At 34.2% G+C, this 6,641-nt stretch overlaps 1 pseudogene; it reads right to left on the bottom strand.

Moving 5' to 3' along the window:
- Window positions 1-5,581: 5,581 nt before the first annotated feature.
- LOC149219473 (thioredoxin-like fold domain-containing protein MRL7 homolog, chloroplastic) lies at window positions 5,582-6,375 on the bottom strand (annotated as a pseudogene).
- Between the last annotated feature and the right edge of the window lie 266 nt (window positions 6,376-6,641).

The following is a 6,641-nucleotide window of genomic DNA, read 5'->3' as shown; positions in this document are numbered from 1 at the left end:
TTAACCATGCATAATTTTCTGATATGGTTTTGTTTCCTCCATTAAAGTGTATTTGGTACATTTTCTTATTAAAATTATTCATCCATTGGCAAACCATGTCCAAATTAAGTTACATCATTACCTGCATGTGGACTGATCAACACAAGCACAAGACAACTTTAAGGTAACTAGTCTTATACAACATAGACAACTCGTCTTTCACATCTCCAATCCATTCTTAGGATATTTTAAGCATAACTTAATTTCTTTAATTTATGTTCTTAATTAGAAAGCATACAACTCATAATTTGATTTTGGATATGGATAGAATAAGGTGATGACTTATTACTAATTTACCTCAATGAGTTTGTACTTTGCCCTTGTATAGAAACAATGCAATCTTAGAATACAATTCTAAATATAAGTAAAATGATATGATGGCCATATCATTAAATCCACCCATCATTATTACTTATTGATTTAATCAATTTTGTTTCATTCCAATATAGTTTTCCAGGGATTCTCACTTCTCCCTTGCGATTTAGTTATCGAAAAACCTGAATATTTGACATAAGTGTAATGATTAATCTCTGCCTTTCTCATATATATGGATACTTACTTCAAACTTCATTTAATGGTTTTTAAAAGAAACATAGCTTAATATCTGACCTCTATGGTGTATAAGCCGAGTCAAATAGACCACATATTCTCCCACATACATGGTAAATTTCTTTTTTATTTTATTTTAACTTAGTTTGTGAGAATTGTGATTCCTTCATATATGAAGGCATACCCATGTAGCTCATTGTAACCCCATGATGCATCCTACATGAACGTCATACATGTACTTGTGCAACTTAGTTACTCATATTCTTCTTATAAATGCATTATTTGTTATCAAAATTTAATATGCATTAACATGATGGCCATGCTTTGTCATGATTAACAATTGCTTAACTATTATGCTCCTCTATTCATATTTACAAGAATCACTTTCCAATAATGATATATAGTCATTGTGTCGTCATAAGAGCATTGAACCATAGCTTAAGTTTTGAAAACTTTCACAATATATAATAAAGAATTTTAAGCTCCTTATCTATGAGGAGACACAATAAAAATAACTTATTAACATTAATAAACATGTTAATTCTCCACTATAGCATTGTTCTATGCATGCAACATACTAGAGAAACTCCTGGTAACTATATACCAAATCATTAATACTTATGTTCTCATTACATAGGACCATATTACATGTGAGACTCCTCAATGTCTCAAATCATCATCACTCTCGAATCAAGGCAACAATAACATTCTAAATCGAAAAATCATGATCAAATCCTCATAACAATATGCCATGATTAGAAACATCGTACATCATCAATTCTTTATCTATATATTAGTCATCCATAAACACCCATCTCATGAGCACAAGTATCGGCCGAATAATTTGCAATAACATAGCAATTTGTGCAAGGAAGGGTCATTAGCCCAAGCCTCAATTCTTAACATAAGGATATCTAAAAAAATCAAGCATAGTAAGAGAAATTGTTCATCATAATCATCACACCAAATTGAACAGACAATAGTTTATACTAGGTCATCCCACTCAATTCGACCACTTGTAATTAAATAGAGGCACTTGAAGTATAACTAAACAATAAACCTCTCAAGGTTGAGAATAGAATGATAAAATAAAAGAAGCCCAACAAAAATTTCATGTGTTGCCTTTTGAGAAAATAAAAGGTTTTCCACCTCCTTTCTATCATTGCATGCAACCTATGCATGAGAATTGGCACTATCAATGCATGATGCATGCAAATCAATCTCATGGTAAAGACATGATGGTCGAACCCACATGTAAGTATGCAGGCGGTTTTGAATTCTATGTCCCTATTTTAGGTAATGAATTTAAATACACTTGGGAATTTACAAAACAAAATCATTTTCAGCTTGGTCCTCTATATCAACAGTTATGATTTTTACCAAATCCATAACTATAAAGGCTTATATCTATTATCCGTAGGGACTGCAACAAATTTACCCAATTGTTTGATGCAACAAATGTTTTAAACAACACAATGACAATCATAATAAATCTCCAAAGAATCAATAGATTTATTATAATGTAGTGCTTCAAATTTTCCCAACAGTTCAATTGTTTTCAGAGGAAATTTTCCGCCATTTTAAATAAATTTCAATATGGATTCCTACTGGTCAAAGAAAGTAGACATACTACCCTTGAGAAACTTAGGGATCCAAATTTATACCAAACAAAAAATGTTGAGTGGGGAAAAAATATGAAACCCAGTTACCGGGAGTTAAAATCTTAAATCACCTTTCAAACATTGCATTGTCTTCATACCTATGTGCATGTTACTCTTAAAAAAAATCAGGTTGGCCATTTTATTGACCACGTATGATTCTATGGTTTGAAATAGTTTTAAATAATCTTTTTCCTATTGTGCTACTGCAAGAACTAAGTCTGTCGCTCGTCCGCGATGACATTTAGAACCATTCCCTCCCCTCATTGGGCAAAGGCTTGCATGGAGGCACTTCACCGAGAAGCCTTCCTTTCATCCCAGCTAACCTCAAATGGCTATCGTTAGAACGATTTCAATAACTGATTAGGATGAAATTACATACACTAGTTGGAATGCATATAAAACTAATCAGGCATTATTTCTACCATTCTGGAACCCATTTCACACCACAGTCGACTCTTTTAATGACAAGACATATTTGCACATATGAAACCTGGGACTATGGAATTGAAAAATCAATGGCACATCGACACCCACTACATGCATACACAGATGATGATTCACAACCAACCCTATTATGTACAGAACCTTCTAGCCATTAAAGACCCACAAAAACACCGAAATGAAGAACTTTCAACATCAAGACAGCGCGTGTGCTTCTGCACTCCACTTTGAAGAACTTAATAGGATCTGTCGATCCCAATCTCTGTGTAGCATCCCATGTATAGGAAAGTTAGAGAAAGGATTGCGTTGGCATGTGGAGGTTGGGATAACCCTTATCCCTCTGAATTTCCTTTTCAGAGGCGAAGGATTTGTGGGTTCTCAACGAGGGAAGTTTTGTTAAAAGGAAGGGAACAATCATTGAAATTTCAAAAACAACAATCCAGTGCTTTTCTAGTGCGGTGATGCTTTTAAAGCAATCAATAGTAGCAAGCACTTCTGAAGCTAAGAAAAGTGAGGTTTTAAGGGTGTACAATTTTATAGTAATAGTGATACTTCCACAACAACCTTTTCTTAATTCAATTGTTGGCCGGACTAGAAATCCTGTGCCTTTGCCATAGTTCTCTATAATAATAAAAATGAAAGCCACCACCTCTACGTCGGTAAGGCTTATATGCCAACAATGGTTAGGAGATGATTATACATAATCTTATCTCATTAGTCTAGATCCTCATACCATCTAAGATAATCCATATCCTTATTATAGAAACACCATGGTATTACGTGACTACTTTTATCAGCACGTCATGCATGAGGTAATTCTATCGTAACCGCCTAGAGTGCAACAATCATTATGATCAGAGAGGGGGATGTTTAAAGGGAAAACTATGACTTTCGTTATTTTTTTGCCCTATTCACATGCTTTTAAAGTGTTCCTTAGTAAGTCAATCTACTCATCGACAATTTATAAGGATTTCTGATTCGACGCTTTCACCAAAGGTAATGTTTAAGATCATTCCTCCCTTTTTTATTGGTGATCCGGTTTCTCTTCTCAGCTAGAAATATTTAAACTGTGACAGAGTCGCAGTAAAAGAGGGAGGTAGGAAGATTTTTACCAGTAATATTTATTTGCGTCACCCTTTGAAGTGATAGAACCTGAAATTTTGCCAACTTTCAATATTTGCAAAATGATCGAGGAAAATACCACATGGGATAATTCATATTGGATAATAAATGATCGAATCCCTTCATCATCTACATGAGGGTAGAGACATCGGTTTGCATCTACAATGTTAGGCGAAGTAACCAATCTATTAAATTCCACTGCAATTGACAATCCCATCTAGCTCTAAATTAATAAAATTATATACTTAAGATCATGACATTCAATCATTAGATGGTACACCCTTGTATGTGATTTTCCTTCGAGTAGTTAGTATTCTTCCATTACCTGTGATTTATATATGCTGACACAGAAAACCACCAAGCGTTAATATGGAGGAGAATTTTGTAGCTCGGGTTTTTTCCCATAAGCTCTCTAATTGACAAATATCTAAGATTTCTGCTTCTACCCAATAGTTCGTTATTCTATGAGACTATAGTCAATAGTTTCGCTGCTCACACATACACTAATTTAAATAACTATTTTGGGAAAAAAAATTAGTATCCCCTCCAACGAATTTGTACTATGAAAAATAATTCAAGTGTCAACATAGATACATTTTCTTCATGTTGCATATGAGCCATACTATGCATATGACCCATTTCAATGCATAGAAACCACCGATTTTTCAACAATCAGCTTTAACGATTTAATATAATAATATTTTATATGGAGTGGGATAAAATATACATATGTTATTACTTCCACATTCCTTTAATTAAAACATTTTTAATATTTAGATTCAACCTTGAAGAATCCTTGCATATTTGGCACTTATACGTAGATTGTAATATCCCTCCCCTTAATAATAAATAATAAATAATAATATAATAATAAACAATAGATAATGCAAAAATAATAATTAATAATAATAAATAAATCACTTAATAATAAATAATAAAGATAATAAATCATAAATGTTAAATAATAAATGATATTAAAAATATATACAAGAAAATAAATAAAAGTAATAAAAATAAAAATAGTAATAACCATACTAAAACTCTAAATAAGAATAAATAGAAATACAACAAGAAAACTATCAAAAAGAAGGAAATAAAACAAGAAAGCTAAAAATAAAAAAAAGGTAAAGAAATAAAACAAGAAAGCTAAAAATCAAAAGAAAGTTGCATGTAGACACATGGAGTGTGTGCATGTGGTTCCCCTTCCAATGTTGTTCTATTTAATAGATGGTGAGGAAGATGAGAGGCATTCCTGCATTCCATCATTCCGAGAGTCTATCTTTCATTCTCTTGAGAGAATGGTGTACTAAGACTTAGGAGTCATTGGCAGTAGTACGTTGATTGAGGGCTCGGGGGTGGCGAGTTGTAGCAAAGTCTTGCGCAATTGAGCCTACAGTTGGGTGGAGAGTCGTCCCTAAAACCTTGTTGTCATCTGGCAGACATCGATCACAGGTAATATAGGTATGTACTTATTTATTGATTCTGATTTTAGTTAGGAAATTAATTTTATATTTACTTTGGGCTGTTACATATGGTTTCAGAGCTTTGGCTCAACCCTTAGGGCCTATGGGCATCTTAGAAAAAAAAATAAAATTATTTTGTTGGGATTTTTAACTTGACTTGTTTTGAAAGTTACAGGATGGTTACTTCCAGGAAAGCAAAGCAGCAAGTTCTACAAACCCTCCCTATACACAAATTTTTTTATTGAGTGCATACTGACTACGTAGTATGAGTAATTTGCAATATTAGCAGATTTTTGTTTTCAATTGCTAGAATGAAGCCAAATCCTTCTCTATCTTGGCATATATTTTTACAGCTGGAGGAGGCAGTTTGTTGTGGGACTCCCAATAGACCTGAAAAGCTTTCTCTAATTCTTTGAGTGCTTTCCAATTGTCACATATTCTGGTATGTCTCTCAAACACAAGAACAACCAAAGGAGTTGGATGAAAGGCCATATTGTCCCACTCCATGTTGCAAATTTCCTGAATGATGCAATTATCAGCCTCTCCTTTCCAGTCTATTAAGGTACCATCTTCACCAACCACATTTGTAATCAAAGGCTCCTTAAAGAAATCAGAGGCCCTGAGTCTCCACCTATCCCCCACATCTTCATTGTCCTCTTCCTCCACAACTGCAAGCTGCGGCTCCTTATCGTCACTGCCATCAAAATGAATATCAGAATTGCCTCCACGCAGGATCGAACATTATTAATCAGAATTGCCACCTAATAATCATTATTGCTTTCCGCAGCTACAGGCTCGAAATTTGCAGGAGTGGACCTTTTTCTGTTTGACTAACCGGCCTCCGTCTCTGATATCAAATCGTGCAGAAAAGTATCGAGAAATGCCTCAACTGAGCCGATCCCCTTCTTTTTCCTACCACGCTTTTCTGCAGAGGAGCTTTTCGTTACATTATTCCCAAGGTTTACTTCGCTTGCGTTTAAATCAAGTTTTTTTCGTTAGACTTTGTTTTTTTTCTTCCTTGGCTGGCCTCGCTTCTGTTTGGTAGTGACGGCTGCAGGTTCAGAAGGGTTTAGGGCTTTAAAATTTGAGAAGTTAATCATAAATTTTTTGCAAAATTTAATTAAAATTTTTGGGCGTAATTTTAAAGGCTCAATCTGTCATCCTCAACTCAATAGCTGACACTCCAATATTAGAACGGATATTTATGTAGTGAAAAACTGTATTGTTATTAAATGGTAGGAACATCACCGGCTGCCAGAGGATGCACGAAAACCAGAATCACCACAAAAATGAGTTTCGCATAAGTGCAAATGCATTTCTATGCTAAATTTCAACAGTGAGGCGTTTATACATGCTAAGCTTCCAA

Source organism: Pinus tabuliformis, chromosome Q (assembly GCF_031772625.1).
Source record: "Pinus tabuliformis cultivar Carrire ecotype Pingquan chromosome Q, CPIR1, whole genome shotgun sequence".
NCBI classification, from domain to species: domain Eukaryota; kingdom Viridiplantae; phylum Streptophyta; class Pinopsida; order Pinales; family Pinaceae; genus Pinus; species Pinus tabuliformis.
Note: the sequence above shows the minus strand (reverse complement) of the source record. Positions and strands in the feature narration are given on the sequence as shown.